Here is a 24541-nt window from a genome sequence, read left to right as displayed (position 1 = left end):
AAGTTACTGTAAACTGAACTTGGAGCCCAAGTGTGTTACATCTCCAAGACAAGCTTGTCACACTACTCATGTAAGAGACAAGAAATCAAAGAAAAAGAGCAATTCACAGACAGAAAAGTCCTCATATATAGAGGGGGGAAAAAAAAAAAAAAAAAGGAGGAAGGAATTTAGCTAGATAAATGCAGGTCAGAAACACTGCAAGAACAATAATAGGAGCTTAACACCTGTCAGACAGGTGGTTCTTGTCTTCTTCTATCCTATGTTCTCTAACTCATTTTCACAACAAAAACCAACACTTGTCAATATTCTCCTAGATCAAAATCCTGTTATCTTGACTACTATATATATCTTCTCTTTCTATTTTTTTTCCAAACCAGCTCACTATTCTTTATCATTTTTGAAACCGGGTTACCAAAACTTGACCCTGTGTTCCAAACATAATCTAAAAAGTACTTCATACAACATTAACACAATACTGTGGAGACAGCTGTTTTTTCCTCGTCACCCAAGCCAATACCCTACTAAATAAATTGTACTGCTGCTTGCATAGTAGACTGGAGATTTAAATGTGTCATACCTACTTTGATTTCCTTTAGGAAGACCAGATTTAACTCATGCTTTCTAGGTATCTCCAGGTCTGCAAATACTGTGTACGTTAATTTAGAACACTAATTTAAAAAGCAGGGGATTCATGTGAATGACTGCAAATACTGTATGCTGGTGTTAGAGAAATATTTGAAGTATGTCAACTTCCATGTAAGAAGTTGTTTGCATAAAGTTACGGTAAGCCAGGAGCTGCAAAGGCAGTGTTGAACTTAGTCTCCATTCCAGGCCATAAACACAGTAAGCTATGATCATATACTTCCCCCCACTTCACATAATATACACACAAAACAAAAACACAATAATAATGAAGTAGCAAGCTATATATCCCTAAATGTGCCAAGTCAGGTGGCATCTAGCAGTGTTCTTCATTTGCACATAACAGGAAGAGTCTGTAGAGACCACAGACATGAAAAGCTCCATCAGAGAGCGCAACTGTAGATCAAACATGAGTCATGTATGATTCCCTTAGACGCGCTTCAGACTAAGAGCCCATACCCAAGCCCCTTCCCCAGAGCTGCTAGGTTACAGAAACTCATCCAGTCTGAGCTGGCAATACCTGGCTCCAATACTTGCCCTGCTTCTTCTCCAACTCAGAACCAGTGCACAGGAGCAGGGAAGAGCAAGGAGAAAGCACTGGAGACAGTTTGGATAGGATGCTCTGGATGGGCTGTTCTCGGGATACAAAAGACAGTTCATTTATATCTTCCAAAATAATTCAGGGCCCTGTCTTATAATCCATCTTGAGGCCAGCATGGTCTTGGCACTTTGTCTAACCTGAAAGACGAAGCTTTCTGATTGAAATTAGACATTCCCATTAAAAATGCTCAGAAAGTTGGAATTACACTGCATATTTTTGCCAGCTCTAATGGTTGAAGCTTCAGTCTTTGAGGGAGGCCGGTGATTCCCAGGAATATATAATCGTTCCTATTTTCAATTTCTTTTATCCCTAAAGGTCTGTCTGTCAGAAAACGGACATTTTCTTCGCTAAGATGCTCCCACACAAGCATCCCTGCACTGCTATCTGTTCTTCTTGTCATCATTTCATTTCCTGAATAATTTCACAGCTCACTGCTCTGACCCTCTCATAAACGTTCCATTTTTTCCAATTTGAGAGAACTATGGCATCACTAGTAATTTATCAGGATTTTATCTATGGCTAATTATGACTGATTCCAATAACCTGTTTCTCACTGAATTAACTCATGATTCCTACAAAAGATAGATAGCATGATAAATCATTCCTACTGCCACAAAATGTGCACATGCATCTCTTAACCTTGCTCTCCTGACACCGTACTGTACAGGTGACCATGTAAGTACAGTTCACTAAGATAATTAATCTGTTGTGTTATCCACAGAATAAGGTAACAAACAGCTTTATCAGACAAAAAGGACTTGAAAGGCTCATGTGCCCGCTACTGTATATGGCTGCAGACCAGGAAAGAAAAATGAATAATATCATTTGTGTGGGTGTTCTATACGTATAAATATGTATTACATGCAATGCAGTGCAACAAAAATGTTTAACTGGAGCTCGTGAATGGGATACCTCTGCAATCGCTGGAAGAAAAGCAGTACTTTGGAAAGCAGTTTTTCCTAGCCATTGCGTTTTCCTGAATGGGACGTGATGAAGGAAAGACTAAGCAGCTAGATTAAACCAGCTACCTGGCATTTAGAGGGCTGAATGTAGTTGAAATGAGCCTCGCTGCCCGTGTTTAACTTAGATTGCCCATGCTAGGCCTGTTATTATACAAACGATGTTATCAAGTAACAACTCCAACACAAATAAACACTTCGTTAATGAGGTTCTAACATAATAAATATTGGTCATTAAAATAAATCTGAGCTTTTATTGCTAATCCAAAAGAAAGTTTGAATGGAAACATTTCTACAGCTCTTTTCTAGACCTAATCCTTGCAAATCCTTCACTATGTTTGGAAGATCTAAACAAGCCTGATGTTACAAACACGTGTTTGACATGTGAATGAATCTGGGTCTACGCATTTTATTTAGCTGGCCTTTCACGTTAGGTCCTGTTTCACACTTAGTGAGGCAAAGCAAAATGGTCTCCAGAAAAATAGCTTCTGGTCTAACATGAAAGAAAATAGCTTTTTGCAGCCGGTAATAGACTACTCTCACTGAACTAGAGGGAAAAAAGTGAAGCACAGAATGAGACTGACCAGCCCTTCTAATTGAGTTTTACTCCATGCAATCTAAAATTGCTAAGCATACCAGGCAATCGCAAACAAATATATTATGACACAGAGATCTCAGAAGTTCCTAAATTCCTTCAAGGCTTTTTTTTGTTTGTTTGTTTTAAACACTGGCATAGAGATAAAGCGTGGTTTGTGGCCTGTTCTGTAAGTAGTTACAAGTGGGCTTCCCCACTGATGGAAAGGCTACAGACTAAGCTCAGTAGCTATGTGTTGCTGCTAAGCAGTGTGTACGTAGTGTCAGCCAGCAAGTACAGCCATCCCTCACACCCAGCCACAATACTCCAGTGCTTCTCTAAAAACCACATGGGGAAATAGGAGAGAACTAAGGATACAATGGGGACACTGGAGATAGAAAGGCAGGCAGGAGCTGCAAACTCCGGAATGTAAGCATTATTCCTTCCATTGTAAGCACAAAGGTTTGCTTACCTCTTTTTAATTGCAAAAGTGACTCCTAAGGAGAAGATCTTTCCGTATTTATGTTGCTTTCTAAATAAATGTCAGTAACAACATTCACGAGGCCAACAAAATTATTGAGACTGATTCACTAAAAAAAAGTGGTTAGACCTGGGAAAACCACTTCCTTACAGTTAACAGCAGTGTAGCTCTGCCTCTAAGGAGCTTAGAATGCCTCTCAAGCGAGTTTTTTTCTGCCCAAGGTTCTCTTTCAGGAATCACCTTTGAGGTGGAGAGCTGCTACCTACCATTCATGCAGATATGAAGCAGATAAAATAAAATACAATAGCAAAAACCACTCTGGCGAAAGCTGGCAATGAAGCTTACTACCACCTAACAGCCCACGTTAAGTGCACACGTAGCTGCAGCAAAAGTCCAACCAGAAAAATGCTGAAAGTAGAAGCCATACCAATATACAATGCATATTGTTCTTTCTGCTGGGGCAGTAGAAAAGTCAAAATTCAAACATGAGCACCAGCAGGAGCACAGGCACAGATGGAGCATATCTGCGCTCCAAGAACTGAAAGTTACAGCCAGGGGATGGTAGGACAGGAGGAAAATGTCCCCGAAGCTTCAAAACACCAAAGTGCAGCTGCAGCTCTGCCAACTGGGTGTTTTGCATGGCCATGCTTGAAGTTCATTTTAAAGTTTAAGTCTTATGGGAGATGTGTAGAACGAGACAGGCCCCACCATCTGGTTTCAAGGGGAGACAGAGCTGAACTGAGGCAGCCACGGGGGAAATACAGAAGCCCCCAGCAGCACTGCCACTCCACTGCATTCCTCACTGTCCCTGCAGTAGACTTTGTTTGCCTATACAGCAAAGGCAGTGCCTGTGTCTATGCTTACACACGTGGCTCTGCCCCATGCAGCAGCTTCTTCCAACTCAACAGCGGTGCCAACTGTTCAAGTGCTAGATGTAAATTAACCCTAGATTATTAACCCTAGATTACAGCTCTGAATGCCCCTGAGGCATAGGTAAAGGGTAAAGTGCAAATGCAAAGTTAATTCTGAGTCCATCCCATCCTGAAGCATCAGATTTAGGCATTCCTTCATCCCTGGGAACAACCTGCTGCACTTCCAAACCATGGGTGGTATCCCATACTGGAAGCCCTGGGGTTCATCTTCCTCTTCCTCACCATTTGTAACACGTGAGGGCAAAGTTCACCTTTTCCAAAGAGATATGCTTTTTATTCCCTGCTGATGCTGGCAACAGGGCAGAATGTTCAGATAGCATATACCTGTTCTGAATACCTACAAGAATACATCTTGCCTGTAAACTGATCTACATGAATTACCAGCCTCAAGATTTAATACAGGAAGATGTAGGACAGCATATTTGCAGTAGGCATCCTTCAGAACATGAGATGTTTGTTTTTTTTCTACAGTTCATTTCTAATTCTACTCCATTTGGGACTTCTTTATTTCAAATCTAAAAAGTCTATTTGTATGAAACCAAATGAACTTCAATAAGCACAAGGAAGCCAAATACCATATGGCATATTCAGATTCATGGAGCTGCTACCCCGCTTAATAAATCTTCCTTTACATACATTTTTGATAAAAGTATTGTATCCTACAGGGATTTTAATTCTATGTCTCAAAAGGAGGTTAATATATTAAATTTCACTGTATACAGATTAAATGAGGACTTTTGAAAATTCTCAAACTTATCTGCTCAACTAAATAAGTTTTCTGACTTTGCACTTGGGGTAATTATAATAGAGTTTTTGATCCCTGGGTAGATGGATGTAATAGTCCTATAAATCCCAGATTTTCAGCATCTTCAAAGACTATAAAACGTTTATGAGAGAATATGGCTTTAGAGACATCTGGTGGTTATATAAGCCTAAGGAGAGAAATCAACTGTGAAAGTATTAAACATAAATTCTACTTTTTCAACAAAAGCATCCTGTACAGAGAAAAAGAGATCAGATTATTCACTACCCGTGCATATCGAGGCATAACATTTGCCACAAGAGATGGCCTTGTTTATGGTGACTTGCCAGCTTTGCTCACGTTTGAACAAAAAGTCGTTTCTCAAAATAAAAGTGCGTAATTAATGCACATTTTCTTCAACAGTATTTGAATTCATCACTGCTCAGTCAGAGCACGAGATTGGAGACACTGAATATTTTAAACACTACCGCTAGACAAAATCATCATGCCTGCCTGCTTCCAGTTGGCGTGTCTTTTGTACTAACTTCTGGTGTGTTTTTTTGTTGCTGCTGTTGTACAGAAGTTCACTTTGTCCCCAGTATAATTTCACTGAAACGCTTGTCTGCTGCTAGAACAGCTCAGAAACAAAATAGGATGGCTAAACTTGTCAGGATCAGAACACAAGAATAGTACAGGTACTCAGAGGTGAAGTGGAAGAACCGTATGTTTTTGTATTCATTGACAACATACTTTAATGACTATCAGAGTGATGTATGAGGACTTTTAATTTAAGTATATAGCCTTACTAAAACTTTGGTTATACAGTACCACCTCGAGGCTTCCTCTGCATCCCCACAGAACTTTTACTATTACACGGATGTAAATACAAAAGAAAAGGAAGAAAAAGAATCCCCAATTCAGTTTAAAAAAATCACTTCCATTTTGAATATGAATTAAAAAGCTGAATTGGCCTCACTTTCCATAACCGAGATGACAGGGCTGCTACTGCAAAAGATCCAAGCCCACGCCGTAGTACCGATCCGAGACATTTAAAGCAAAAGAATTCACAGCTTCTGCTGTCTGGGGAAGGATTGCTCCTTTGGGCGTTTAGGCGGGTAGGGAGGCCCTGTGCTTCCATCACTTTGGTGTTTCCAGCCCACTGGCAAATTTCCTGGCTATTTCAGGAGCATCTGTTTTATCAAACAACGTGTTGCACTGCTTTGCTCTGACTGCCTCCCTGCTCATAACACTGCTGTTCCCCATCTTCACACTCCCTTCCTTTCCTTCGTTCATACACATTACAGTAAATTTCTGCTACAGCTATAATTGGCCTAACAAAAAATAATCTGTTCAAGAAAGCAGAAGTTTCTTGGGCAGTTGGCTGTTGAGCTACCAAATGTAAGACTCAGTGTTCTCAGATGCAACCAACCCCAAGTAAGACCAAAACAAAAATCATGTCCTCACTGTTTCACTGCCAGCAGTCCCATCCCAACAGCATTGTGCAAATGCCTATTGGGGGCAACACCCCAGCTATGCAGCAGAAGGCACTGTCACAAACCTTTATCTAATGCTAACATTCAGCACTGCTTACAAGCAATATTTGCCCAGTTGTTTCCAGCGAAGAAATGAATTGGCTCAGGAAGGGAATGTCTTTTATTTTAAACTTTCTGAGCATGAAACAGCAGACATTGTCGCACTAACTAGGGCTTTCTCATGCATTTTTTTTCCATCCAGTTTTCTCTTAAAAGTTTTAACTTCGAATGTAATTTACATGCAATGAGCTGCATTACTATTTCATTATGTTTGAAATTAGACACGTACATAATTCAGGATATTTAAAGCCATGGTTGCTGTAGAAACTATAATTATATTTCTTGTTAAATCATTAAAGTTAACATCATTTACAAAATTACACAATATTATGCAGGGTTGGGAACAGCGAAGTGTGAGGCAATTTTACAACCGAGCTCTACACATACATCAGGAAATGAAAAACTGAGACATCTCCAAGGACTATGAATAGTGTAAAAAGCTGAAATCCCATCTTGGAAATAATCTGACCCGTTCCTGCCTGTTGTTTTATATTTGCAATTTGCATTCATTGAACATCTTTTGAGGGCAGTTGATACGCTACAAATCTACTACAAGTTCCAGCAGGACTGATTTGCTCTAGTAAGGGCAACATCTACAGTACAGAAGAAAAATTCATGCTGACGGTTTTCTGTCTTACTTTGATCCCATGCAGAATTTCCCCTTCCCCTCCAAAACATGCCCACACCAAGCCTCTCTACCCTATTAGTGGCTGATGGGAATCTCCTGGAGCAGTCCTGACTCCTACCCAGGAGCAGCCCCCAGCAAGGACAAGGATGTTTTGGTCCCATTTGTCTGCAAGCAGAGCCTCATCACTCACTCACATGCATCAACATGGGATGCTTAGAAACACCATGTGTGGAAGGAACGCTCTGCACATACATGGGAGCACCAAAACTGCTTTCATCGTAGCTAATTATTCGCTGCCCTCACACACCTAGGAGAGAGTACATATGCTGCTCTTGACATGCTACTGGAAGACAAAAACTCCATTTGTGGATATGCCTTTTCTCATAGAAGTCCAGGAGTATGCAAAAGAAGAACAAAATGCCTTTATAATTGATACTCCATCACTTCTTTAAAAATACGAGCCACTTCCAAAAAGAGAACAGCTGTAGGCTGATATTTGGTTCCTTTTAGTCACACGAAAGCTGTCTGAATTAGTCATGTCTCATGTTCCAAGCCACAACAGAATTAGTATTCAAGAGCACATCACCTAGATCATTACTTAAATTATCATCATCTGTCATGTGAATCCTTGCCTCCCTCACTAGTGATAATCCATTGTTAATTGAAATGTTGTGCAATACAAAACCTGCTGGGAGAATCTTAAAAATGTTAGTCTACTCATGTTAAGATGTGCTACTAGATCATTGGTACAAAGATGCATGAGCCTCCTCTGCTGAACGCCCAAAGTTATTTCTGCATCAGCATTAATTTTATGTGCTTCATTATACTGTAGTTTTCCTTATAGTTTCTAGAGAATTGCAGTTCTATTTAAAAGGCACTTCTACAGGGAATAATTACTATTTGCATCGACTGAGAAACAATTGGAAAAAATATCACAAGACAGAAAATAGCCAGTGCATTGTTGCAGTTCGGATGCTCTCAGTGAGACCACGTGCAGCTAAGCAGACTTCCTAAAATACAGCTGCTTCAGAGACTGGCAGCTTGGTAAGGCATGCAGTGTAATCCTTGGGAGATAGAAGTGAAAAAGGATGAAAAGAAGAATATTATTCCTTCCTCCTTCCTGCAGCTGAAGGATAAGGAATGAGAGGACTTGCATTTTATCAGATTCACCAGAGCTAACACCATCTCAAGACATCGCACAGCCCTCTCACGCCTTCAAGACGCATCGTCTGAGTTTTCTTTTCTGCTCTTGCAACTCATCCTTGCAAGACGTCTAGACTCTTCTACTACTTACCTCTCTTTTTCTTCTGCTTTAAGTCTTTGCATACCTACACAAGGCAGGATTTGGAACCGGGATAAATTCAACTATTTCTACCACTTCTTTCCTCTTTTGTATTTGTAAGATGGTGTCCAACAGCTCTGAACATCAGTCCTCTCTTTCCCGTTCTACCAGCTACGTAAACATGAAGCTCAGTAATAAGTACTGACAGCTTTTCATCCTTGAGTCATTTACTCCATGCTCCAGACTCCTCTCCATCCAGATGTCCTTCTCTTGCCCTTCCAGTATCTGCCCTCCTAAGTCCAACTATAGTTTGTGCCCAGTGACCACCTGCACGTTGCACTTAAGTATCCTCATTTTTTTCTCCCATGCTGCCCACTGCACTTAGAAAGACTTCCCAAGAAAAGAGTTTCCAAGTTTCTTCCTACAAAACACTTCCCAGTTTGTTCATGTTACTATTTACAGCCATTTGGGTAGGATGCTGAAGCCAAGACTATTCCATGTGGTCTCCATCCAGAGACCTTGGGTACCATGCAACATAAACCACCAACAAGTAATCGTCAAAGTGAGATGCAACAATGGTGAGAAACTTGGTCCAGTTCCCTCACCTCTCTCTTGGGCACAATTTCAAGAGTGTTTCTCAGAACACCTTAGTGCCGCCTCAGCTGTGACCAGTGAAAAAGCAATCAAAAAGCCACAAACATATCAAAGTGCTTGCACATATCTGTGGCAACATAGCAGACATGAGTAAAAGAATGGAAAGCATTGGAAGTCACTAGCCTTGAAGATAAAAATGCTTCAAGCAAAGATGCCCAATTCCATGTTATAGTCGCTGTGTACCAAAGGCACTGACTGAGTCACTAAGTTTATTCTTTATATGGGTTACATGCTTCCCCACAGAGAAAGGTTAAAGCCAATATGAGATTGATTTTTTTTGCTCTGACTTTAAATAGCTTTCAACTATCAACTCATGGCTGTTCCTCAGTCCTTCACACACAGACTTTCACGAAACCTGCAGCAACATGAAAGGACACTTCATCAGCTTCTTGGGGAAGGGCTGACACTTTGGTAGAGGCACCAACCAGTTCCCTGGGATGGCAGTGGGAGTTCAGAGAGCAAGCAAGCGGGACCATAGAAGGCAAATATTGAATAGGATGAGTTTCTATCTTCAGAAGCAGAAAGACATCTAACAGAATGCAAGGCAGCTCCTTCAGAGATAGAAAAGACATATCCTTTAAGTCACATGTACACTGTTCAAGTGTACATTACAGTATCCAACTTCGGCTTTGTTCTTAACAAAATCCCTCTTAAGTATGTGCCTGTAAATGAGAAGCTGACATGCTCTTAGCTCAAGCTTGCTTCATGGTTTCCTCTCCTCCTTGAAAAGCCGATTAAGTACAGAAAAATTATGGTGAGTTCACATGCCTGTCTTCCCTGAAAGCAGTCCATCTCTTGCTATTTGTTGATGAGGTGAGGACTTCAGCCTGTTCCCACTCTTCATTAAACAGTTTTTAAACAATTGCTAGACTATAAAGTCTAGTGGCACTTGAGACAGTCCTAGGTGCTTACAGCAACTATCATTCCACCTAGTCTTTCAAGCAGTGTCCCCAAAAGAAAAAAAAAAAAAAAGCTGATGTACCGTCTATTTCTTTCCCATCACTCCCAATTACTTTTTATTCAAACTTACTTTGCTGAATGACTATTAAACTGAGGAATTAAAAGCAAATCATTGTCATCTTGTCATTCAGATTTCTGCAGTCTGAAATAGTTACTTCTAATTGAGAATCTATCAACCGAAGTCGTAACTGCTGATTTAATGAATGATTATAGTGGTTTTGAAAAAGTCATTTCAACTCTTTAAGCCATTTAAAAATGATAAAACTTTTAAGTCTCATTGCAAGATCATAACTGTTACTGGATTCACCAAGTATTATCAAAAGCCCCTGTAGTTAGCCCAAACAAAAAAAAATACTGTAATTTGAATATATTTACTCTAATACTAATAGCATCACCAAGTCTTATTCAGAACTTACTCAAGTGAAACCACTGGGTAAGTACAAGTTTTCCTTAAAGAAAAAATAAATAAATAAAAAGGATTAATAATTGAGAAGCCCATCCAAAGTCTACCAGAGTCATTAGAAAAAGGGCAACTTTACTGTTATCCAAGTTCACATATGAGCACCAGGACTCATCTTTATTTAAGGAACTGACACTGGAGAAAAGCACAGGAGAATGAAGCATGTCCTGCCAGTATCCGCATGCAATACTTTATATTGTAAAGATTCTCATCTTCATTAAAGGTAAGGATTTCTATATGCTGCTGTAGGGCTTCCATCAGCACTGCCAGGTAAATCTTCCAAGTGTTAAGTAAAATACCGAAGAGTTTCATGCTTTTCTACAACCTGGAAAAAAGCTTTTAATATACATAAGCAATTGTTGCTGCTCCAAAGTGAATGTCTTCTGTTTTATTATGCTGGCTCACCACATCAGAGGTGGATATTGGCAGTATGGCAATAGAGGTTGAACCTTCCCATCAATATTCCGTTACATTTTGTTGCACTGTGACAGATGGCAGCAGAGGGGCAGTCTGACAGAATGGCATCTCGTGGAAGTGTGCATGAGGCAAAGGTATGGAACTTAATTCCCTCATGTGGGAAAAAATGATACTGACTACTGACCTTCATCGGTTCTTGCTGAACATTTATGGAAACCAAACAGTGGGTGTGAGCACAGTGAGGCTGTGGGTGGTGTGTTTCAGCAGTGGTGACAGCAACAAGAAAGGCAAGGCACGTTCTGGCCAGCCATGCAGATTGTTAGGTTTGCAGCATGCAGGCTCTTGAGCGCTGGCAAAAAAGCACAGCTCATGGTGGGGTCTATGTTGAAAAATAGTGTTTTGTAGCTAAGAATCTGCTCTATCAAACACGGTTATTGTGCTCTTTGTACCAGTTCTAGTTTCCACAGAAATAAATCGGAGACATTACTTTCAAAGCAGTCTATATATAAGAGAGGAACAGATTTCTGGCACTGCCTCTCCATGATGGGACAAGAATGAAAAGGCCTTTTTAATTAAAACATTTTTTTTCCTCATAACATGTGAAAATTAAAAGTGAACAGGTGGGAAATGATGCACTTTTCTTTTTTTCCATTCTCCTTAAATTACAGTCCTGCCATCTGAGGGAGGACTCCTAGCAGAACAGGTTATAATTTCATCTTGTCACTACATGCCAGTTCTGTATTTGACTAAAAGTTTTGTGCTTTTAGAAACCTCCCTTCCTGCCCTTTAAGTAGACAAGGCCCTTCAGTGGGGAGTGCCCTGAGTGAGCGAGCACTGCGGAGATGGGAAACGCATTTTCAAGCCAGTTAGCTAAACATTACCCCCCTTTAATCACATCTCTGCTCTGTCTTGCTGTAGACTCACTTATTAATGTTGCTTTGGAGACAGCAAAATTTTCCCAAAAGATTCAGATAATGATAAAATGCATCTTTTTAATATTTTTCTCATTGTTGGATATTTATCTATTTTATTTCTATCTGTACGGAGGTGTCTGCTTTCATTTACAGTGGTTTCATTTGGCTTCTTACATTCTTGTGGGCTGTAAAAACAATATATATGGGGGAAATGACAACAAATTAATTTTACAAACATAATGCAGAGAGAGGAGGCCTACAAAGCTGTCCTCCCTCGTGTATTGTTGCTGCTTATGGCATATGAATTTAAATGTTCATTACTGGACAACGTAACTCAAAAAAGTAAAGAATGTCACTTCTATTTACTGTTTGCAGATTTAGTGAATCTTCCTAATCTATCATGCAATATTTTATAACCCAGAGAGAGAGAAGAAAAAAAATCACTACTTACTCATGTACTTCAGTAACAGCTTTTCATGGCTTACCAAAAAGAGAAAAAAGGCCCAAACTTGAGGTTATCTCAATAAAACGAGTGACCTCTTGGTCAGCTGCCAGACACAGGACATAAATTCCAGTGTTCATCACCTCTTAGGCCTGTGTTTTATGTATCTGCGATCTTCATCTGGTCTGGATGGGTCTACAGGGAACTGCTCCTTCACCACTATTAGTTTTTAAGGCTTACTTACAAGCAACAGGAAGATGATGAGTAGCCTCTGAATCCCAACAAACCCTAATCTCAGCTGCACAGAAAAGCAACAACCATCTCAGAGGTAAAATCTGTTCCTAAATTTGTTAGCCAGACCAAGAGCTTTTTTCCCCTATCGAGCAGTCTGTGCTCACACCAGGGAGAAACCACATCAGCCTCTCCCCTCAAAATGCCAGAGAATGGTTGAGGCAAAAGAGATCAGAGTCAAGGTTCCCAGAGTCAAGACTTGTTCACGCTTCTCTCTTCCACATGCATTTTTTCACTGTGCTTTTTTCCCCACGAGTCAAATGACCAGTTTCTGGGTTTGTACCTTGCTTTGGAACAGTTCCAGGTTGCAGTGCAGAAAACAGCTTACCTGTGCAGATTTCACCCTCCCTCAACCACTACATGCATGAGGTCCTAGTCGCAGCCAGTCACCAAGTCCTTCCTGTAGTACAAAAAGAGGGAGAACCTAAATTAACATGGAATTTTCACTCTTATCACGTTACACAGCATTCCTATATTGGGAAAGATGCACTCTGGAGACGTTTCTCCTCCCCATACAGTAACATCTCTTTTTTTTTTTTTCCAACACAGTAATGAGGGCCACAACAGCCCTTCAGAGAGAATAAGGCATGTGCTGCAGCCACAGTTGTAGTTAGCAAAACAGAAAAGGAAATCATATTCTCCTAACTTTCAACCACTCACAGCATTTTTAAAAAGCACTACAAAGTGCCTCACCCTGATTATGCTCTTTCAGGTGCTCTCTGCACTAAATGCAGTACTTCATCTTTATCTTCTCACTCCTGTAATTCACCCTTGGATGTTGTTTTCTGAACATAAATGACAAGGTCTCCCTTAACATCCTCACAAGTAAGTTTAGAAACCATGATGTAGATTGAGAGCTGGCTGACTGGCAGAGCTCAGAGCATTGTGATTCGTGGTGCAGAGTCTGGTTGGAGGCCTGTAGCTGGTGGTGTTCCCCAGGGGTCAGTACTAGGTCCAGTCTTGGTCAACATCTTTATAAATGACCTGGATGAAGGGATAGAGTCCACCCTCCGCAAGTTTGCTGGTGATATCAAACTAGGAGGAGTGGCTGACATGCTAGAAGGCTGTGCTGCCATTCATGAAGTCAGACTGGAGAGTTGGGCAGAGAGGAAGTTTGTCAAGTTCAGCAAGAGCAAGTGTTAGGTTCTGTACCTGGGGAAGAATAACTGCATGCAACAGTACCAGTTAGAGGATGACCTGCTTGAAAGAAGCTCTACAGAGAACGACCTGAGTGTTCTGGTAGACAATAGGTTGGCCATGAGCCAGCAGTGTGCCCTTATGGCCAAGATGGCCAATGGTATCCTGGGGTGCATTAAAAAGAGCATGACTAGCAGGTCCAGAGAGGTGATCCTCCCCTCTGCTCTGCCCTGGTGAAGCCACATCTGGATCACTGTGCCCAGTTCTGGGCTCCTCTTTTCAAGACAGGCAGGGAACACATAGAGAGAGTCCAGTGGAGGACTACAAAGACACTTAGGGTCTTGGAGCATCTCACTTATGAAGAACAGCTGAGAGATCTGGGGCTGTTCCACCTGGAGAAGAGAAGATTATTATCAACGCTTAAAACAGCTGAAGGGCATGAGTGAAATGTATGGGGCCAGGATCTTTTCAGTGATGCCCAGCGACAGGAAAAGAGGCAATGAGCACTACACTTAAGCAGCTCTGTTATTCTCCTCTTGCAAACATTGAATCATACTCAGTGATCTGGCAAAACATGACAACTTATTGCTACATTAATAGTTTCACTTCTTGCACTGACATGGAGCAAGTCTGGAAGGCCAATCATTGACTCTTGTTCTTCAGTTTTAATTTCAGGTTTCGGAATTTCCTATCAGGAGCTAATGCAATAAAGCAAGCAATAAAGCCTTGGCGTTAGGCTTCTCACTAATTCTAAACTGTGAAATAAAAGGGAAAAACTTTAAAACATGATGCAGTCCATCCAAAATCTTTCTTACTTAGGATGTTTGTATTACAAGTTGGCCTTAGAGAAGAATTCTTCTGCTCCCATTGACTTTTTAGAGTTGCTTTGTTACACTTTTAGCTAGTGATCTCTTTCAGATGGAAGCTCACCATTAACCTGCCATAAGCCTATAAGCCAATGGGAAGAGGGACTGCTGGCTTGGTTCTCCTGCCAGCCTTCTGACAAAGATCACAAAATCAAGTCAGTGTAAGAGCAAGGTTGTCTTCATTCTCCTATCTGCATTTTAACACAGATTTCCAAGATGAAAGAAGTTCCCATCTTTATGATCTCTAGATGGTGAGATATGAATCCAGATTCACCTAATTAGCTACAAGAATGACAGCTTACAAGCTGTTACTTTCTGTTAGCTTGTTTGCTATCTGTCAGAACCACCATCTACCAAAAGCTATTACAAGAGGTATTTTTTAAAGGCTGATTGGATACAGGAAGACCTGCTAATCATCAGTCTAGCAAAATTGCATTTTAGAAAGGCTTAATTCTCTGTGTACATTATTTTTTCTGCTGAAATTGAATATGCTTAGATCACCGTTTGCAAAGAAAGAAGTACAAATATTGATACTTGTAACACACATGCCTTTTTTCCTTTAATTCAGCCTCTGTAAGGATGCACAAGGCCTGGGCACTATTAGAAACTCATATAATTGCATTATTCACCTCAGTGGGGCAGGAACAACACTGTTGTGCTAGAAAACATTTGCCTGCAGACTCCATTTTTTTTGGAGTCCTCTATTCTGTCACCTCTATTCTGGAGCATCCTATAAGCCAGGATACTCCTGCATTCCCAGTGATAGCAATTTTGAACAAGACTAAGGGCTTCTGGCACTTCTCTGTCAATACCTTGGGTGGGTTCCCTGTTCCCCCATCCTGGTACATTCACATGCTGCATTTTCCAAATAGTGATTTTCTCAAGTCTTCTGTAGCAATATCCATTTAGTGGAAATAAGCTCATTGCTAAAAGCCCCAGATCTCATTTGTTTACTTTCTCTTGCTTCTAGCTGTTCTCACAGCGCTTATATCCCTGTTTCTGGCAACACACTGATTTGTGCTCTGGTATCCAACCAAAAGCATCAGCTTTCAGACAAATAATAGGCTATTCATCTTCTGCTGCATCACTGCTTTCTGCTTTGGTGAAGAATTCCTGCAAGCTAATGGATCTCCTATCATCTCCTTTGTCCAAACAATTGTCGTGATCTTTTTATTAACACCCACCACTGTGCTGTTAGGCTTTTTTTTTTTTTTTCCCTTCCTCATCCTCTTAAATCCATTTACCCTTGCAAGCATCTTATAGATTTTGAAAACTTTTGAGCATCACCTATCATCCTACCAGCCCAGGTGCATTCTAGATTTGCTGCCTCCTCCACAAATTCAGTGCACTGCCCACTCCATTTGTCCCACTGCTGAATTACTTGCAAGGAATTCTCATTGCTCTGCTAAGGGTTAATTCTTGATCTCCCACAGTCCCTCTCTGAGCATCTCACAGACTTTTTCCCTAATACTCAGTCCTCCCTAAATTACAGGACTGAGTTTTCAGCCTTCCATGAGTAGCAAAAGCTTCCAAGATACGACTTGGTTTACATACATATTACACAAAAGCACTTCTCTGACATTTCTCATTTTTATAACCTAGACTTCCAATATCTGCCCTGTTTTAGCCATGCCATTAGCTGTAGAATTCAAACCAAAACTGAAACAGGCAACAAGGGACTGGCCTATATGAGTCTAACAATTCACACTGTTAGATACACTATATGAGTCTAACGATTCCAGCAGGGCTGAACAAGACCAAACAAGCAGGGCTGGACAACTGTATTACAAATTACACGTTACTGAAAATACAGCCTTGACAATTCCTAATCACCAAATCCAGGAAATTTTGTATTGTGATAGGAAAAAAAAAAAACTTTCAGTTGTGTTCTATTCTGAACTGATTAGCTATCCAGTATGGACATCTATGCTTTACTATTTCTGCAACATTTCTGAATTAGAGAATTATTGGAATGATCCATCTGCCTTCAGACAGATCCTGGACCCAGATAGACAAGTGTTAAGTCTGGAGTAACTCAATTGTTCTTGTGTTTTCTCAGGAGTTGCGTTCATTTGTCTAACAATTGTCTTCAGATCATTGAATAAAATTGTTTTACAAGGCACTATATTAATGCTCCTATTCTTGAAATAAACATATGTATATTTTCATCATATTTTACTTAAGTTCCATCTCGAACACATTAATTCAATTACCTTGTTTTATGGATACTGAACATTCAAGCAGGTTTTATCAGTGCCAGAAAGCCAGTAGCAGGTTCCTGCTGGCAATATTCATAGCAAGACTGAACTCTAAATGTGCATACATTTACATTTGTTAGCTGAGACTTAGAGGATGAAAATGTAATAACTTAAATTCCACAGACTTAGAAAAAATTATATTCTATATATGAATTTTTTTAAATGCATAATTGTTTCAGCCTGCAACCTGCACACAGCATGCCAAGTTCTTCTTCAATCACTGAATTCACTTTGGCTCCGAAGTGAGCAAAATTTATCCTGCAGTCCCTGTTTCTAATAACAATTTGAAAAACAAACAAACAGAATTCTGTACTTGTTCAATACAACCTCACCACCCAACATACCTCTTCCTTCAAACACTCAAGCACATCGGTTCTCACTAAGAACTTAATCTGTGTTAGAGGTTCACCAACCAATAGAGACACTTCCCAAATCTCCAGTCACAAAACCAGGACTGGAAAAAAAAAAAAACATTAGAAACGCTAAAACTTCTTCCTTCCCCCATAACTTAATTCCACTCTCCTATACAGACATAAGCAGAAACGTTAGTTTAGTTAAAATGTGCCATACACTACAAAACAAGTCATTTGGATGACTCATGTTTTCATAGTTCATTTCCATTCAAACAGCACCACAGGCAAGACCACCAGCAGCGAACAAAACCAGCTCTCTCCAGCATCACACAGCATTGATGCATGGAGCAGAGAATGCCTTTGTCCCTCAGCATTGTCTTTTGCAGAAGGACCCCAGCAGTGTGCATGGAAGACGGAAAGCTCAGGGGCAAAGTGAAATCTCTGTCTGCTTCTGTCAGATTTTCCTCTCTATTTTCCATTGGAATGGTTCAGACTACTGCAGTTGACAGGAGATGCCCCACTAATTTCACAGGACTTAGGCACAACGCACCAATGATTTAATCCCTCAGTTATTGCCTTTTAGACGTATTCAGGAATAGGAACAAATCAAGGAGTAGAGGTGACAGACGCAAACCCATAGACTGAAACATCCAAAGGCAGTGGCAAATCTCCCTCCATTCCCTCAGTGGTGAGCACTGAGCCATGAGTGCAAGCTGCTGCAGCTCAAGGTAGAGCAGAGAGCATCCAGCCATCAGCTCCGGCCAGTGAACATTCAGCCCTAGCATTTGTCCTGGGATTACAGAACAAATTTGTTCCCATCTGTCTGTGCAAGTTCAAACAGCACTCAGCCAAAACACCCCCTACAATTTTTTGAACGGCCACACTGTCCTTTGAATACACTACATTCCTGGCACTTAGCTTAAATGCAGAAAATACCAGTGCAGCCACTAAGGCAGTGGAACACATCAGCGGGATGGAATTAATACAGAGCTCACACTACACTGGTATTTGATGTTGCGTATATTTAGAATGTATTTACTTACGGATTACCAGAAAGTCAGTAATCATTGTTTCCGAGGATGAAACTCCTTCCATAATACAATACTACACATCTAATTTTTCCCTCCAAACAAACATCCCATTTCTGAGAAGCAAGAAGAAAGATGGACCAGCTCACAGACGTGCAATCATGTTACGCATCCATCCAGTTGGTGGCTGAAGTTCTGGCTCAGTCCCGGAGTTTAATCCTCTGAAGGGGAAACACACGTGTACCTGCTCCTGCCCTACAGTTCCAAAGAACGAAGTTCTCTGCCCAGATTTGCCCTCTTTCTCACTGTACTGTATATACACTCACACAAAAAAAACCCTGTCCTATGCAAGTCAGAACACAAATTAATCGAGTGATGTGAGATACCAGCCAATGATCTCCTTTTGGGCTTCATGCAGTAACAGATATGAAGATTATTATTCACATAAGCATTGCTAGAATATTATTCCAAGGCCTAACACTGCCTTTTAGTTCAAGCAAACCCGTTGCTCAAGTGAAGATTTTTCTTTTATTAACGTTTATATAAGAACAAGGAGTTGTTTAATTTACTCAGCAGAGCAAAGAAATGAACAGTGAACGTTAATATACTACATAGGTTTCGATATCTCAAACTCCGAACAGCTCTGGTTTAATGAATGCGTATTTTTTTGCCTGCAAAATGAACGTTTCTAAAGATACTCCAAAATGACTACTTATGTTTTTAATATTTAATACTTTGCAGCCGTATATATGAAAACAATTTACCAGGGGTATATTTCTGGTGAAAGAAAATAGCTTTGTTGCAAAGTTGAAATGTACCTTCGATTGCAAAACCACTGAAACACCCGTGGTTTGCATCCTGAACATCAAATAAAGGGCAGCTGACCTCAGAATCCTGAGATGAGTGGTACAGAAACCAGAAAGCAACCAAACGATAAATATGATTTAAAAATCCTGCGTTGCTGTTCACATCCACATCTATTTATAGGCTGAAATACTTCAAAATCGTGTCAGCTGTACCTTCTGCCTCCATCCCAACACATCTATCTTTTTTGGAAATGATGTTATTTGAAAGCTGTTCATTTCCAAATGCCAACACCTGTGATTTTCACATCATCCCTTAAAATCCCATCACCTGTTACTGTGACATAGCCAACCCTTAGGAAACCTAATGCTGTTTCCTAGGCAGCAGCAGGCAGCCAAGCAGGGCAGCCCTATTGCCGAGGTGCTTATTTACACTACTGAGTAACCCTTCTCGCCTCACTGATTTGTAAAGGAAGCAAATCCATGCTTGTGTTAGGTTAATTATATTCCCCTGCCTCTTTACTCTGCATACCATTTGCAGAACAGTCTTCACCCAAACGCCACACAGAATAATCTTCATCCTGTCCTTTTTCTTCTTGCTTCAAATTTTGTCAATTGCTTTCTGACAAGCACAGTAAATAGCACGTGGTTTCTCAAAGGGAATTAAATCTTAGGAATCCATGGCTCAAGTTAAGGCCTTATAGCTTATCACTAGAGCAAGAGATACAAGTCTTCAAATCCCACACAGAATCAATAATCGCACACAGCTTTTTGTGTGTGCATTCTATATATAAATGAGAAAGTACAGACCAATTACAACTTAGAGCCATGAAAATGTGCTTCTTCCATGTCTCCTGTACTTAAGCAAGTGCCTGCACAAGGGTCTAACTATCAGGAGAGGGATCTGCTGCTAGCAAGTAACTAAGGTCACAGGCATTCCTCTTCTATAGAGGGCTTCATTCATCCTACCATGAAGCATCTGCTTGGCAGTCTGCACTGGGGTGGCCTCTGAAATACAGCAACCTAATCACGTAATCCCTGCCTAAACCACGAGGGCAATCCTGCCTGGATTCTGATATTTCCTTACCAAGCTAAGTAGTTGGTTGCTGTTGATTTTGTTTGATTACCTGAATGGTTAGGCTTTAGTACACGTAACCCATAAGATTTCCAGTTATGTTTAAATGGCTAATTTGTTCCAAACTTCCTTCTTTTACAGTTGTCTTGTCCCACACTGTCAGATAGCCCGGATTCCGTCAAATCACACGACCACACTGTCCTAGCGGACTCCCATTCCATCTCCCTCAAGAAGCAGGATGGTTTCCAGCAACAGACAAGACCAACCATTGGATCTCTGTACCTGCTCTTCAGGAAGGGTGCTGTGAAGTTACCCTCTCTATCTTCCTCACTGCATTCAACAAGTCCCATTTCTTCAGTCTCTGCTCCTAAGCCTGGTGCCCTAAGGCCCATATTCTCCAGATCCTACACTTAGACTTATTACTTCAGCACTATCACAGCAGTACTTGAAAAACTGGGAAGACTGTCATAGCCATAATACCAGATACCAGTTTAGTGTTAGTATGGGGAGACCCAGCTCTCAATGCTTTATCCCTTCGCGTGCTGCAGACGCTGAAGATCTCTCAAACCAGCCCTGAGGTGGATGTAAATACTCATCTACTGCCAGACAACCCTCCTCACCTACACATTACCTGGATATTTCTCCCAAACTAAGGATCTCCTTCCAATTCTCCTGCTTCCTTGGGCCCTGGGGCCATTTCATCTATTTCCCAGTGTTATCTTTTTGATAACGTTCTGTACAATTAGACATGCACAGTAGTTTATATACAGTTTCTCTCTTCCTGCATCACAAACTTCTAAATGGGCCCTGTTCATCCTTTGAGTTTTGTTAATAAATCACTCTAGCTGCATGCAGATGTCTGCCACAGTAAGGGAGATTCACAAGACTGAGCTACAAGCATTTATTAATTGGAGGGAGCAAGGTGTTACAGACCCATAACAGTTATCCCAAACTGAGAGCTGGCACTGCGCTGCATCACTACAGCAATGTGATAAAGACAGAAAAAAAGGAGCATTGTAACAACTCTGTGCTACAAGCCCCCATTATATCATTCAGTTTTGGTCACTTTGTCTCCCCATAGTCTGGGCAATGCTGCCAGCTGGGTGAACACAACCGCACTGTTTTCTTTTCCACTTGTGCCAGTCCAGCTGGAATCATCCTATTTTCAGACTCCTTACACAGTACCCTGAACACATGAACGCCTTCAAAACTCAATACATTTAAAATATTCCCATATTCCCAGAAATATTCCCCACCGTGCTTTCAGGAAGTAACATAGCAATAAATCTTGGATGTGCAGACAGAGTTGAGAGACACACGAGGCTTTCCTGACCTGCATTAGTGGGCTAAATCCATCAGAGCAAACAGATTTCCCAACACCTCCCTAAAATCAACTCACAGAGCAGAGCTCCTCTCTGAGCTCTTAACATCCCTGAATTTCTTGCTGGACACAGCTGAAATACTGGTAACATAGCCCTGCATGCACAAAAGCTAGGACACCCAAACCCTGCAGTGCAGACCTGCTCTTAGAGGTAAAATGCTTACCGAGCACCTTCCAACCCCAAAAGCTATCAGTCTGCTCAGAAACTTCTTTTCAAAAGCAGTGACAAGAAATATATCTAAGGCAGACTTTTTCTTATCCCATATTAAGCACAGCTTCAACTCCCATTTGCTTTTGTATTATTTTGTATTTATATCTGCTTATTTCATTTGACTTCTCTAGTGCACAGAGCCAGCTGGATGGAAAATGTATGTAATGAAGCAACTCTCTGGTGTCTGCCTCTTGTTTCCTATCAGGTTTGCTACATGCAAAAATTGCCAAGTAGCAGACATCATGGCCAGGGACTTCAAACAGTCAAGGTAGCTGAGTTTCCACAACCACGCTTATCTCTGGAACGTCTGGCACACCCTTTAAACCTATCCTTCCTGCCCTGGATGACAAGCCATGGACACAGGCACAAGATGGGACATGACCACCTGCAGAGATGTAGAACAAATCATCAGCAGTTTAAAGAGTGCATTTTGCTGGCTTCATTCCAGCCTGCCACCAGATCTCGTTTGGGATGGCTCATTAAAAAGCCATCAAGGTTGCTCAGTTGTGTTCAGACTACAGATTTCCCCAGTAATATTGCCTTTAAGTAATTCAATAACAGTCTTGCCACTGACAGCTGCATGCTCTTCTGCCAGATTCTTACCTCTACAGTACTGGTTTAACACCAAGCAGCCGATTTCTGGATCTGTATTTTAGCTGCCTACAGGACAAGACATATCTGAACAGCTATTAACATGCGTTCAGTAATGGAACAGATGTTAGTGCAATCAAGACCTGCCACAATAATAGACAACAGTGTCCTACAGCTACAAGTCAAGAAAACAGAAATTGTATTTTTCTAAAAGCAGTTTTGAGCCTGGCCTGCTGCTGCCACCCTCTCTGTCTGCAACTGTTCTTATTACAGCCCATCTTCTGTATGAACGACTCACCTCTGCCTGCCCCTGTACTGCACAAGCAAAAGAAAACACCTGGGCTAATCAACACAGAAATTACAGCAGCCATCAGCCCACAGACCAACTCAAACTTGTCCTCAGTCAGCACGAGCTGTGCTGATGTCAACCACTCCCACACTAATCCTTGGCCAGCTTGGCTCCTTTTGCCCTAAAGGATACTCTTGTTCAAGCAAGAACACTGTCAGAGATCTGAAGAATGGAAGCTTTTGCAGGTGACACAGCTGCAGCTACACAGGGACAACCACAGTCTCTCCCTGTCACTCCTCCAGTGTCCCCACTCAACTGGAACATCATCGGGACTAATTCTTCTGTAGTGAGTAATAGACAAACACTGCCGTGATGTAAGGATTTAGGATGGCATTGCCTCATCAGCCCTTTTTTCGAAGGACTGCCCCATTAAAAAAAAAAAAGCAAGAATTGCTGCTTTCTTTCCCTTTTTTCTTTCTTTACCTTTTTTTCTTTCCTTTTTTTTAATGTCCTACCACTTTTGAAGCTGCTAATTTTTCACCAACCATTCTGGTACCATTTGTACCACACTACCCACTTATGCAGATTTTTTGCTGCCTAGCCATATAATTTTAATCTGTGATTGACATGCTCAACCCACCTTCTAATGAACAGTGGTAAATAATTGCAATTAGATACTTAATACCAGGGCATGCGCCCTTAACCTATAATTGCACTTTTCCACTCATAAAGGGAGATGGCATAGTCCCTGCTATATATTTACAAATAATTTTCCTTCCCATGTTAATGCTTTCAGGGTTATTTGACATTTCTTTCTCATGATTTTCCCTTCCAATTATTTTTTATTGGCTGTGATTTTGTGCCTTTTTACTCTAGGCACAGAGGGCTATCCGCCAGCAATTCCACCTCTGCTACGAAAGCCTTAAGTCAACATCTCCCTCCACCTAGACAACAGCTGAAATAAAACCTAGGAGATAAAAATCAAATGTCCAGCCCCTTCTTCTCCTGCTATTGCCTTGCTGGTTTTCACAGTCAAGTACAGACAACCAAACCTGAGACTTACATAAAAAATATATAATTATAATAATAATAATAATAAAAAGAGATATTACTAGCATTGAAGTCTTGTTGCTACAAGACTGTGACCCCACCAAACAACAATCTAGTACAGGCATAGGAACTTCAAAAGGGCCTGGCATATTTCCATCTAGTTTTGAATACCTCTGGTTTTATGTTCAATCTCTCTTCCGTCAATTTTAAGGCAGGATTTGTTTACCATTAACCCAAACTTTAAAACTGGAGAGTATTTGTGAAGTGTTTTGTTCATCTACCATTTAGTAGGTAAATATTCCCAAGGAGACCATACGGAATTTGTTACCATTTCTTTCTCTTTTTGGCAGCAGAGTAACTGAGTCAGAACTGGTTTCCTTTACCATCACTGCTTTTAAAACCAAGCTATTCTTCTGCTCATTTCTTTCAGGACCCTTTTAACTACTGGTAGCAGAAATACCACACTCCACCAAAGCACTGCACTCCGTCAAAGCACTACTGCGGCCCTCACCAGCAGAGCATAAGGTGAAGACATCCAATTTGGCTATCGCAGAGTAATTAGCCAGCCCATCAAAGGCCTGACCCAGCTGCTGCAGATGCTCCATCCCACACTGTTGTATAGCTTTGGGAGAGCCCTCAAGAAGCAGCAGAGCAGCAGCAATGCTGAGATCACGTGCACAGAATCGATGTGGAGTCATTCGGGTTTTCCCTTGTCCTCAAACTTAAGTTTTCTCCTAAATATTGCAGCCATTAGCCCTCTGACACCAAAGTAAATGCTCTCATTTCAGGCTCTGTGTGCACTATCTTTAAGGGCACCGTGGGTGTTTTCCATTTTCAATATTCCTCATTAGAAGTCACTTGTATCTAATATTTGCAGCCTTTAATGGAGCCATGTTTATCTTCTGTTGAGCATTTTGTGTTGGTTAAG

The 24541-nt window shown here is 41.0% G+C and overlaps 1 long non-coding RNA gene across 1 annotated transcript in view; it reads right to left on the bottom strand.

The window, feature by feature from the left end:
* Positions 1-10983: 10983 nt before the first annotated feature.
* The window catches only part of LOC101748176, a 51306-nt gene continuing 37748 nt past the window's right edge, over positions 10984-24541 (bottom strand). Inside the window, exon 3 of the long non-coding RNA XR_005860666.1 lies at positions 10984-12971. This is a non-coding gene — a long non-coding RNA (uncharacterized LOC101748176). The remainder of the gene's footprint in view (positions 12972-24541) is intronic.

This window comes from Gallus gallus, chromosome 6 (assembly GCF_016699485.2).
Source record: "Gallus gallus isolate bGalGal1 chromosome 6, bGalGal1.mat.broiler.GRCg7b, whole genome shotgun sequence".
Taxonomy (NCBI): Eukaryota; Metazoa; Chordata; class Aves; order Galliformes; family Phasianidae; genus Gallus; species Gallus gallus.
The sequence above is the reverse complement of the archived record's forward strand: the minus strand, read 5'-3'. Positions and strand labels throughout refer to the sequence as shown.